General features: G+C 41.1%; 1 pseudogene; it reads left to right on the plus strand.

Annotated features, from left to right (window-relative positions):
* The first annotated feature begins 5,357 nt into the window (after positions 1–5,357).
* Positions 5,358–8,435, plus strand: LOC121135513 (annotated as a pseudogene).
* The last annotated feature ends 4,192 nt before the right edge of the window (positions 8,436–12,627 follow it).

Below are 12,627 nucleotides of genomic sequence, written 5' to 3' on the forward strand. Positions count from 1 at the left end.
TCCTGGTTATCAGAGAGTACATTAACTCCTCAGGAGCATGTATGTACCTGTGGTTGTAATGAAACCGCAGGTGCCAAGTATATGCAGTAATAGCACTACAGTCTTCACAGATTGTCTTTTAATATTTTTTTTTGGTTTTTACGAGACAGGGTTTCTCTGTATTGTTTTGGAAGCGTTTTTCAACCCATGGGTCACATTTGTGGCTTGAATGACTCTTTCACAGGGTTTGCATATTGAGATTTACAATACAATTCATAACAGTAGCAAAATTACAGCAATGAAGCAGCAATGAAAATAATGTTATGGTTGGGGGTCACCACAACATGAGGAACTGTATTAAAGGGTCTCCACTTTAGGAAGGTTGAGAACACTGCTCTAGAGTAATAGTAGGAATCAAACTTCTTGACTGTCAGCCTGGGGACTTTGGACTTAACTGGAAAGCTAATGGGAAACAAAACTCTGTCTCACATGGCCCCTCATGTTATTGACCATACTGGACTCCGCATAGTCTTTCTACTGACTTCCCAGAAAACAATAAAACAACTTCTCTTTCTGGCTGTTCCAAAGACTTCTGAATCTTCTTCCAGTCTCTGGCCTCTAAAGTCACTTCTCTGCCCTCAGAATATCCCTTATACTATTCACTACCAGCTCAAGGGGTTCCTGTAGACATATTTACAATAGCTACCTCCCTACAAAGCCCACAAGGATAGAAAACACATTCTGTTAACCACACTGTCACATCTTGTGTAACACAAATGCCATAAGATGTACCTGGAATTTTCTGTGACGATTAAATGAGATGATTAAAAGTTGTAAATAAATAAATGCTTAGTATTTATTAGCTACTGTTATTGAGATATATGGGGGTTAGAGGAATTATGCATATTAAGGATTTCAGGGGACTGGAGAGATGGCTTAGTGGTTAAGAGCATTTGCTGCTCTTGCAAAGAACCTGAGTTCAGTTTCTAGTACCCATATGGGGCCTTATAACTATCTATAACTCCAGTTTCAGACCTGTTACCCTCTTCTGACTTCTACAGTCATTGTACACCTGTGGTTTGCATAAATACATGTAGACAAATTACTCACACATATGAAATAAAAACGGTAAATAAATCCTTTAAAAATATTGCGGATTACAGCAATCCAAAGGAAAAAATAGATAAAGATAACCCATACAAAGATGCTTAACACAGCGTCTTTTGAAGTAGTAAAAGCAGAGATAACCCAAAGATTCACCACTGAGAGGATGGATACATCACTTACATATGTTCATAGTATAGGATAGATTGTACCAACTAAAAGGAGTCGGGTGGTTCCATCTATATTAACTTGTGCAGGTGTGAAGTTTATGATATCAAGCAGATTGCTGACCAGGAAGCCCTGCGAGTCTCTCCTATTGATACTTGTGCATGTTAGTATAAACACAGAGAAATATAGAAACATATGTAAACGCTGACATCTGTCACTCTTCTTACAAGTTGGAAATAAGATTATTACTTTTTATATCACACGTAGCATCTTTACATTGAAACAGTGAGAGTGAAAGATATAGAGATAGATGATAGTGAATTAAATGCATTAAAGATGTTGGCTGAGAACAGGAAAGGAAGCAGAGGCAGGTTCTTCTGTCTGGCATGAGCTTTAAGAGATAAGGTTAGAATGGAGCCCACCCATAAGACTGAAAGGTATTGTTTTCATGTTAATTATGTGTTTGATTTTTCCATACCTGGTGAGCTATTCTCAACTTAACTTCATGTCAGAGGCTCCACACCATCCTGGGGAGCAGCCAGGGTGCTGGAAATGGCTCCATCTCTGGGAAGCTGCTCACCAGCGTCAGTGAGCTTGAAAGCTGGACGTGCAGGTGTACAGAGGAAATCGAGGACCGTGATCTTACTGTGACCTCTTCCTAATTAGCAGATAGTCTGTCTCCAATTGTATCTCCATTTGTATTGTGTGGAAGACTATCTCCCTTGGCCTTGTGTATGTTATTTCCCCTTTATTTTCTAGGGTTATGGGGATAGAGCTACATATGAAGAAGGGGACAATCTGTGTGGTAAGTTGGTCACCTAAACAATAAGTTTCATGTCTACTTTCTTTTAATGCATTGCCCAGCCAAAGTAAAGTGGAAAACAGAAGGTACATGGAGATCTAGTCTGTGTGGGTGCCCACACCTGTCCCCAGAGGACTCCTGACATGAGTGACTCGGTGTAGCAGCAGTCCAAGTGCTGGACACTGCAGTGTCCCTAGCCTCCTCTGTTATTCTAAGCATGGAGCCAGCCTTGCTGTTCTCGGCTTTCTCCTGACTCTGTTTCTCCTTCTTGGTCATGAGTCTAGTATTTCTGATGGAGAACAGGAAACACTCCTCATGGATGGCACCAGCTTGTAGTGTCTTTGTATGGACTTCCATTAGATGTTTGTTCTATGTAGCAACACAGGTCGGTACACAATAGTAAGCAGAATGCCTGTAGGGAGGACACGCAAGACTTATGAAGTCACAGATGTGTCTGTAGCTTATTTCTGAGTCAGCCCTATGTAAAAACCGCAATCCCACAGACAAGGCCCTTTCCTCATAAAGTACCACAAAATAATAAAAAAAAGTCACTTATGAAGTTTAGTAATAATAACAGCAACGTCGAAGCTGACATTGTGGGCTAGGAAATAACATACATGTACTTCAGTCCTCAAAGTCCATAAAGTTGTATGGATAGCATATGTACAAATTATAGTATTTTTGACAGGCAAACGCCTGGCAACTTCTGTACTCTTATCTACTTCTTTCTTCCTATATTCTTCCACCCCGGCCTCTGCAAGAAAACATGCCTTCATGCCCCTTCCCCGTTCCTACTTCCACGGGAACTCCATATCAAGCAAGCAGAACTACGAAGTTCAAGCTTGGATCCACATACGAAAGACAACATTTGTCTGTCTGGCTCTGGGTTACACCACTCAGTGTCATTACTCCAAGTTTTATCTATTTACCTGCAAACTTCAGTTTTCTTTGTAGTTGAATCATATTCCATTGCGTATATGTAGCACGTTTTCATTATCCATTCACTAGCTTATTATGGACAGCTAAGTTTCTCCCATTTCTTGGCTATAGTGAATGGAGCAGCAATAACCACAGATGAGCAGAGATCTCTGCAGTGTGGTATAAAGTCTGTTGGGTGTATGTCAGGAGCGGAATAAATGGGGTAGAGGGTGGTTTTATTTCTATTGTTTTAGAAACCTCCAGTTTTAACTCCAAGGTGTTTGTACCACTTTCTGGCCACAAACGGAATATAAGGGTTCCATTTCCCCCATAACCATACTAGCATTTGATGTCATTTTGTATTCCTGATAGCCATTCTGACTAGGATTATAATACTCTTTAAGTAAAAGAAAGTGCATGGCACTTAGCTTTTGTGGTTGTGGGGACAGTTTGCGGGTGCTCTTGAGAAGCAGTCATATTTGTATGGAAGCCTGAATAAGCAGCATGCATGGCCAGTAGTGTAAAGAGAAGCTTTTTTTCTTGAGAGAAACCTTCCCGCCAGTCTGGTTCTAGAGCCGCATCAATCCCAAATAAACACACAGGTGACTATATTAATTATGAAGCTGTTGGCCTTGCTTGTTTCTTACTGGCTAGCTCTGACTTAAGTAATTACCCCATAATTGTTAATCCAAATATGTCTCTTACCGGAGAAGTTTCCGGGCTTCCTACCCCATGGTGTTACATCTCGACTCTCTGTGTTTCTCCTTCCCAGAGTCCTTCTGGACTCCTAGTCCTTCTGGACTCCTAGTCCCACATATCTAGATTCCTATTGGCCAGCAGTGTTTTATTGACATATATACAGGACTTCCTCCACACAGTAGGGTGAGGAGCTCTGTCCTATGTGTAGAGTGTGAGGGCAAGGAGAAGGTGTGAGGGAGCAGGATTCAAAGCCTGACTCAGGTTGACCTCAACCATGAACCCTCTGTAGCTGATCTATGCCTGTCAAGTTTCCAGACACTGCTGGGATGTTATCTTCTCTCACCTTTTCAACAGCCTGGGATATTCTACCCTATGTGCTCTGGAAGACAGAAAGGAACATTTTTGTCCAAAGTGACATAGCAAGGACTCATGTTTTCTAGTTCTCTCCAGAAATGATTTTATTCTTCTTTATAGTCAAATAAGACACACACACACACGTACACACACACACACACTATTTTTGAGGGTGAGTGTTCTCATTTGTGTAAATGTGCATAGGTGCTTGCAGATAAGTGTGAACATGTTTGTGTATTGTGTAAATGTGGAGGACAGAGGACAACCTTGTGTATCACCTTAGGCACCATGCACTTTTTTTTTGGTTTTACGAGACAGGGTTTCTCTGTATTGTTTTGGAGGCTGTCGGTCCAGCCGGGCCTCAAACTCACAGAGATCCGCTTGCCTCTGCCTCCCGAGTATTGAGATTAAAGGCATGCGCCACCACCACCCAGCACCATGCACTTTTTTTTTAATGAGACAAGATCCAGTCTTGGCCTGGAACTCACCCTGTAGACAAGACTACCTGTGCTCTAGGGATCTTCCTGCCTCTGCTCCCATAGTGCTGGGATTCCAAGAGTGTACCACCATGCTTGGATTTTTAATTTTTTCATGGGTTCTGGACATTGAGCTAGAACCCTCATTCTTTCAAGGCAAGTTGTTTAGCATCTGAGATGTCACACTAGACCCTATATCACATTTTCTTTTTAATTGTTGATGGTTTCCAGACTAATTATTTTATTGTAAATAATGCAACAATAAACACAAATGGTCAAAAATTTATTTTGTGTGTTAATTAGAAAGTTAATGCAAAAATAATATCCTCTCCTCTGTGAAGAACAACAGTTCTTACAGCCTCCTCCCATAGACAACCACTCCCCAGACTCCTATAAACATAGATAATTTGTCCTGTTCTGAACTTCAGATAATGAGCCATACAGATGTCAGTTTTGTGTCTGGTTTCTTCCATTAAGCATGCTTTTGAGTTTCACACATGTTAAAAAATATACTCACATATTTTATTATGTATTAGGCTAAGGGGCATTTTATAATCAGATTGTCACAGCCCTTGCCTTAGTCCATGACCTCATACTATAATACTCACTTTTGAAGAATGAGTTCCAGTAGAAGTTCAATTTAGCATAGTCATTCTTCTGGAAAACCTAGGCTTTCCGTATTCCTTCTAGTTCTTTCCTCCTTCCCATGGTTTCTACTTGGGTGTCTGGGTTCTACCTGAGAATAGAGGCTTGCTCAATCAGAGGGATGGGGCTTTCTAGAGCAGTTCACATCTGTATCCAACTGCAGGAGGAGACACTGGATCCATTTTTATTTTTCTTGTCTCACATGTCCAAAGATGAGACAGCCTCATATTCCAGGACCACATCAGGATGTAGAGATGCCAGAACTGAGGGTCCTCCTCATGGGGAAGTGTGGTGTTGGGAAAAGTGCAGCAGGGAACAGCATTCTGGGGAAGCGGCCCTTTAAGACTCAGTACAGTGAGCAGCAGGTCACCAAGGTCTTTTCATCCCACAGCAGGATCTGGAATGGGAAGAAAGTTCTGGTCATTGATTCTCCAGAGATCTCATCGTGGAAGCCTGATGCATCTGAAGTCAAGGAGCATGTCTCTCTGGGCCCCCAGACCTTCCTGCTTGTGACACCACTGAACTCTTTGATAAAGAGTGATGACAGTATGTTCAACCCTGTCAAAAATATTTTTGGAGAAAAATTCACCAAGTTCACGATTATTCTCTTTACCAGGAAAGAAAGATTTAGAGGATCAGGCTCTAGATGAATTTATAAGTAAAAACAGCAATCTCCAGGAGCTCGTCTTGAAATTTGAAAAAAGATATACCGCTTTCAACTATCGGGTGACTGTGGAGGAGGAGCGGAGGCAGGTGAACAAATTCCTGGGCCAAGTTGAGAGCATGGTGCAGTGCAACGGCAACAAGCCTTGTATTTTCAGGGAGAAAGGTAAGGCTAAGCATAGGAAATGGCTTTGTATCCAGAGCTTGGGATGTAAGGCATGATCTAGAGCTCTCTGAAGGAAAGACAGAGGGTGAGCAAAGGACCAGGTTGGGGATGTAGCTCAGTACAGTGTTTACCCAGCATGCACTAGGGTATCTGATCCCCAGCAGGTCATCAGCTGGGCGTGGTGGTATTTTCCTGTAGTCCCAACACTTGGGAAGTAGAGGCAGGAGGACCAGAAGTTCAAGTTTATTGGCTAAGTAGTGAGTTCAAGGCCAACCTGGTTTAAATAAGACCCTGTCTCAAAACCATACTTTGGTCTCTTCTTTAAATTTTCCTAAAGTTGTGTGTTTTTTAATGTATACTCTCATGGCTGGCTTTTAATTCCTCCTGACCCCTATCCCACCTCTCCAGCATGGAGACCTCTCCTAGTCTTCTTGCTGTTCCAGTCTGCTGTTGCTTCTGGTCACTTGTTTGCTTTTCTGTTCTCTTACCCCAGAACTTTCTCTGGATTATTTATTCTTCCCTGATTTGGATATGGGAAACAATAAGAATGTGTAAGTAGAGTTTAGAAGATGATTTACTTGCTTAACTAGCATGAAAATCTGAGTTTGGTCCCCAGAACTCATGTCAAAAAAGCTAGGCATGGTGGATCTCTAAGACTTGCTGGCCAGCCTTTCTTACTAATCATGTTCCAGGTTAGTGAGAGACTCTGTCTCTAAAACCAGGGGTAGACTGTGGCTGAGGAATGACAGTAGTGGTTGTCCTCTGGCCTCTCTGTGCATATAGAGGAGCATGCCTCTTAGGAGGAGATGAGAACGGTCCTGATGGAAACAGGGCTTCAAATGGCAGAAAGGTTGGATCAGATTTCAGAGAGACTTGGCAACTGAGTCTTTCCTAAATACAGAAGTAGGGTTTGGAATACATGACATGAGTGCTGGAGCATGCATGTGTGAGTGTGTGCTTGAATGTGTGTATGTGATGCATGCATGCATATGTTGGCTCAGATCATTGATTTATTTTCACCCTTTAAGCATAGCTATGAGACTGAGTTTAGCATGAGTGGCTCACTAGTTGTCCTGAAAGGAAGACCAAGATGGGATTTCCTCCCTCTTTGGTTTGAAGTAGACACTAGTGACTTGATAAGGGGTTCGTTCATGATGGAGAACCATTGAGGAGGGACACAGTGCAAAGTAGAAAGGCATCAGGAACACCTGAAAGTAAATATAATCAGATCTTTGCACCTACAAGTACTATTTACATGGAACCTTCTCTTCTATCACTGACACCACAAAGAACAGTACTACTGGCATTTATTTTAATCAGGAAGTTCCTTTGGCTCATTATTGAAAGACACAGTAAGATTAATCAGGCTTTTAATGCATTTTAGTATGAGATAACCAACACAACTGGTAATATGTTGATAGAAACTGCGATTTCCCCCCCGAAAATCTAATTGTATAGGGTAGATTTTCAAATACTTCAAAGACATTTTTGCTATGGGTATTAGGAGTTAACAATAGGGAGACTTAGTTACACTAGGAACAGAAGATAGAAATGAAATGTGTGGACTAGATCCAGCAAAGATAAGAGGCAAAGATAAGGCCCCTGTTTCTCATAGGTAACAGTGATTAAGGAGAGGTCCTGGAAAAGGGAGCAGAGTAGATTCAGGGACAGGAGGTATGCTATGTTCATGATGAGCAATGGGCAGAGGATTGTCCAAGTCCCTCTGCTGAGTTCATAGACCACATGAACTGGGCAAGCCAGTATCCTGTGTGGGGTAGACCTGTTGGGTGGTGCCTGGCGAGCTTAGTGATGAAACTAGTGCTGTGAATAACTTGGAAAGATGAGTTCTGCATCATCCCACAGTCATGAGTCCTTCCCATTTTCCTCTGCAACAGAACTCCTAAACATCATACTCCTAGGAAGGAGTGGGACTGGAAAGAGTGCAACTGGAAACACGATCTTGGGGAGACCTGCCTTCCTGTCTCAACTAGGAGCTCAACCCATCACCAGTAGAAGCCAGAGTGACAGGATGACAGTGGACAGGCAGGATATTGTGGTTGTGGACACTCCATCATTCAGCCAGATGCCTGGTATTCAAAAGGATCCTTCCAGGTTAAAGGAGGAGGTCAAGTACTGCTTGTCTCTCTGTGAAGAAGGAATGAAGGTTTTTATTCTGGTGCTTCAGCTGGGGCGGTTCACCCAAGAAGATGAGGCAGCAGTGGAGCAACTGGAGGCCATGTTTCAAGAAAAAATTATGAGATATATGATTGTGCTGTTTACACGGAAGGAAGATCTAGGGGATGGAGACCTTGGTGATTATACTAGAAACACAAAGAACAAAGCCCTTATTTGTTTTTCTTTGCTGCAGCTTTGGGCAGTGAAACACGATCCACCAAACTCAACAAACCCACATGGAGTTCATTGGGAATGGGAACGAAGTGCGGTTGTTAACCAATCATGAGCAAAAATGGAAAGACAGAGAACAGACAGAAGGTGCTTGCTCATAAATGGAAAAGGAAAAGGAGTGGTTTAGAATGATGCTCAGCAGTTTGGGATCTTGAAACTGGAGTCATGGAGCTGCCTTTGGCCCTTATGCAGCCACTTAAAGCATGTACAACGCAGCCATGCAAACTTTGACAGCCTTTGAGCTGTCAGCGAGGAGCAATCACCTGTCAAAGACAGATCCTGGGGTGAGGGAAGGTCACCTGGAGAAGATCAGATAAGATTTATCCCAGGACTGGGAGGGAACCTGAGGAAAGACTCCCTAAGGCACAGGCCCTGGAGAGGACTGGTATGGAGTGACAGGTAGGTGCTCAGGAGAAACCACGTGGGTGAGAGAAGGAGAGGAGTCAGGAGCAGGAACAAGGCCAGGTTGCCCAGGACCTGGGTAGAGGGAGAAACCAGGAGATCAGTACTACCTTTTCTGTGTGCTATTATTTCCTTTGCTACTTACAAAATATTTGCATTATAAAAAGTTATAAAGGACACTAACTGTGGGTGTGGTGGTGCAGGCCTTTACTCCCAGCACTCGGGAGGCAGAGGTAGTTTTCAGACTTTGAGGCCAGCTTGGTCTACAGAATAACTTCCAGGACAGCCTGGGATTCACAGAGAAACCTTGTCTTGAAAAGCATAAAAGACCACTGTAACAAAAATGTTTTTAGTTATCACTCAAAATGATAAATAAAACATCTTGTGTGTCCTTGTTGTCCTCCTACACGTCAAGCCTTAAGAATTTTCTTTTACATTTTTTTACAAGTGAAAAATGTCTACTTTTTGTCTGTCATGTACAATAATTTTGGGAAAGGCTTTTCTATTTCCTGTCTGGTTAGGCTTATCCCTGTCAAGAAGTATTTCTGGTACAAATCTGTGATTAAACTTTAATAAGAAACATATGAGGCTTTCTCAGGCTGTTGGGTATTAGATTAAACTTGTCTGGAATCTGTGTTTGGTGGCAAGGTCTCACTACATATCTTTCTGTCTAGCCTCAAACTCAATTGGCTGTGTAGGCTGGGTTTGAACTCTAATGCTGTCCTCCTGCCTCAGCCTCCTGAGTTACAGTGTACATGTGTGAGCCACCGTGTCTGTTTTCAGTGTTGTTATTTCTGTTATCCAAGGAATCATTGCTAAAGTGAACATCGTCAGGATTTTTATTCCTTGTTTTTCTTAGTTTAACAGTGTACCTAGAGTCTTAGGTACAAGTCTTTGGTCCACTTTGAGTTTATTTTTTCTTAGGTGAACATTCAACTTCATTATTCAGTGTGTAAATACCCACTTTCCCTAGCATCATTTGTTAAAAAGACTGATCTGTTCATACTGTTTTGCACACTTACCTAAAAGCATATGCCATATATGAGAGGGTTTGTTTATGGCCATCTGTTCCACTGATCTATGTCTGTCTATCTATGTCACTTCCATGTAGTTTTGATTACTTATATCTTTATAATAAGTTTTAAAGTCAAGAAGTGTGAGTCTTACAGGTTTGTTGGGTTTCTGTTTGTTTTTAGTATTTTGTTTTTGGTATCTTTGAAATGGACTCACAAAGCCTAGGCTACCATGCAGAGTGTTGATCTTCCTGCCTTAGCTTCCCTAGTGTTGAGATTTGCCTTAAATGATTTCAATAATGTTTTATGACTTCCATTTTTAAAAATCTTTTAACTGCCTAAGTTAATTTATCCTTAATGTTATTTTAAATTGAATTAATTTTGCAATTTTCATTTATACTGTCTACTGCTAGTATATGTAAGTGTAATTGATTTTAACATGCTAATTTTAAATTTAATTATATGTATGTATGACGTATATGCTAGTATGAGTATTCTCATGCCACTAACATCAAGTTATGATATGATATATACAGCTGATTGCTGATTATCCTACTTTATTACATCTCTACCAGATAAATGAAAATACTGTTTTGAATACATACATGAGGTAGTTAATGTTTCTTATATACTCTTAAGCATTTTAAGATTAACATTTTTAAATGGTGTTGACAAAACATTGGGCACAGTATATGATCTACCCTTGGACATGTACTCAGGAGGCAGACACATGAGGATCATTGAGTTCAAATATGTCCCTCAACCATTACTGAAAGCCAAGTCAGACTAATAAGGATCAGATTAAACTCTTTTATAAGTTGACACAGATACTATATCACAACAACATAAAAGGAACTAGTACAAATTCATGAAGTTTTATATCTGAATTAATTATTTCAAGCTATACCTACAGCTGTGAAGGGAGGGTACTTACAGCAATTAAGAGAAAGGTACTATGTTGGAAAGTCAGGCTATACCTGAAGCTGTGGAGGCAAGGTATCCTATAATCCTACAGCTGTGAAGAGAAAGATACCATAACTGTCAGAAGTCAGGCTATATCTACAGCATTGAAGGGAAGGTATCCTGGTTACCTATAACTGGGAGCAAGGAATCCCGATTATAGGGAAGTCAGGTTATACCAGACTGTGGAGGGAAGGTATCCTGGATTTCTGAAAAAAAAATGTATCATGACTGTCAGAAATCAGGATATACCCACAGCTATTAAAGTGAGGTATTCTGGGCTTCGATCCACTCTGCAGTTTCCCAGAAGTGTCCATTACATCTCTGTTCTACTCCACTAGAGAGTTTCCCAAGAAAGTTGTCCATTTCTTCTCAGCTACAGCCTAAATTGGTACTTCTCTGCTTCACTCAGCTAAGGGGGAAACCACTACACAAAGGTAGCAGTCTGTTCTGGCTCCAGCAAAAAGTTGTTACCTCTGCTAGGGGAGTTTCCCAGCAAAGGTGTTATTTCTCTGCTCCAATCTACTATAGAGTTTCTGCTCAAGTATGGTGAAAGAAAGTCTTCACCCCAGAGACTCATTCAAGAGGTTAATTTGGGAGGGAGAAATCCAGGGGAGTGGCTGCCTCTGTCAAGGTGGAAAAGGACTTCTGTCACTGAACAGGCACAGGGATTTTACATAGGGCTTCTTATGGGCCGAGTTTTTCCTTGGAGATTTTCAAAGTGGGAATTGGTGGGATTTCAGTCACTGAACTTAAAGAAGCTGAGAAATTGACTGTATTTCTTTATCAGGGAATGGTTGGTTTTGAGCTCAGGGATTCATTGGTTTTATGCTCAGTTTGTCAAGGGTTGAATATGTTTCTTTGGTTCTGGTTTCAAAGCCAAAGTGTGTGTCTCTCAGTGGTCCTTTTTAACTGCTTGGTTCTGGTTTCAGAGCCAGGGTGTTTCTTTCATTGGCTCTGGATTCAGGGACAAAGTGTGTTCTTTGGCTCTAGTTTCAGGGTCAAGGTGTGTTTCTTTGGCTGTGGTTTCAGGGCCAAAGTGTGTGTCCTTAACTTGTTCTGATTTCAGGGTCAGTGTGTTTCTTTGCCTGGCTCTTTTACCCTACGCATAGAGATTCATAAATTCATGAGTTCATTTTCCCCATGAGTTTGCTGGTGCAAATGGTGTAAAAACAGTCATCATAATGCTTGAATAGATTGCTGACACTCAAATTCCTTTCTATAGAATAAACACTCTTGTTTAACTGAATGTAAGTGTGTTGGAAAAGATCTTACCAAATTCTTTATAATAAGGAGTACTCAAAGACTAATGTAATATGCAAAGGCATTAACAGATTGATTTCACACAAAAAGTTTTACTCATGTGTAAAGTGTGAAACTTTACCACACTGATTACATTTATATAATTTCTCTGCAGGATGATATTCTCTCAAGATTTTGGAGACTACTGACACATGCAAATGCTTTAATGCAGTGATTACATACAGTGTTTCTCTCTTTTATGTGTTCTTTTATGACATTGAAAAATGTTGTGATATTCAAAGACTTTACCACACTGATTATATTCTTAGGGTTTCTCTCCGGTATGCATTACTTTATGCCTTTGAAGAGTAATGTGACAAGCAAAGGCTTTACCACACTGATTGCATTCATAGGGTTTCTCTCCAGTATGTGTCATTTCATGCATATGCAGATGACTGCGTTGTACAAAGGCTTTACCACACTGATTACATTCATAGGGTTTATCTCCAGTATGTGTCCTTTCATGCATATGAAGGTGACTGCGTTGTGCAAAGGCTTTACCACACTGATTACATCCATAGGGTTTCTCTGCAGTATGTGTCCTTTCATGCATTTGCAGACTACTGCGTT

This window comes from Mesocricetus auratus, unplaced genomic scaffold (genome assembly GCF_017639785.1).
Source record: "Mesocricetus auratus isolate SY011 unplaced genomic scaffold, BCM_Maur_2.0 Super-Scaffold_4256, whole genome shotgun sequence".
Taxonomy (NCBI): Eukaryota; Metazoa; Chordata; class Mammalia; order Rodentia; family Cricetidae; genus Mesocricetus; species Mesocricetus auratus.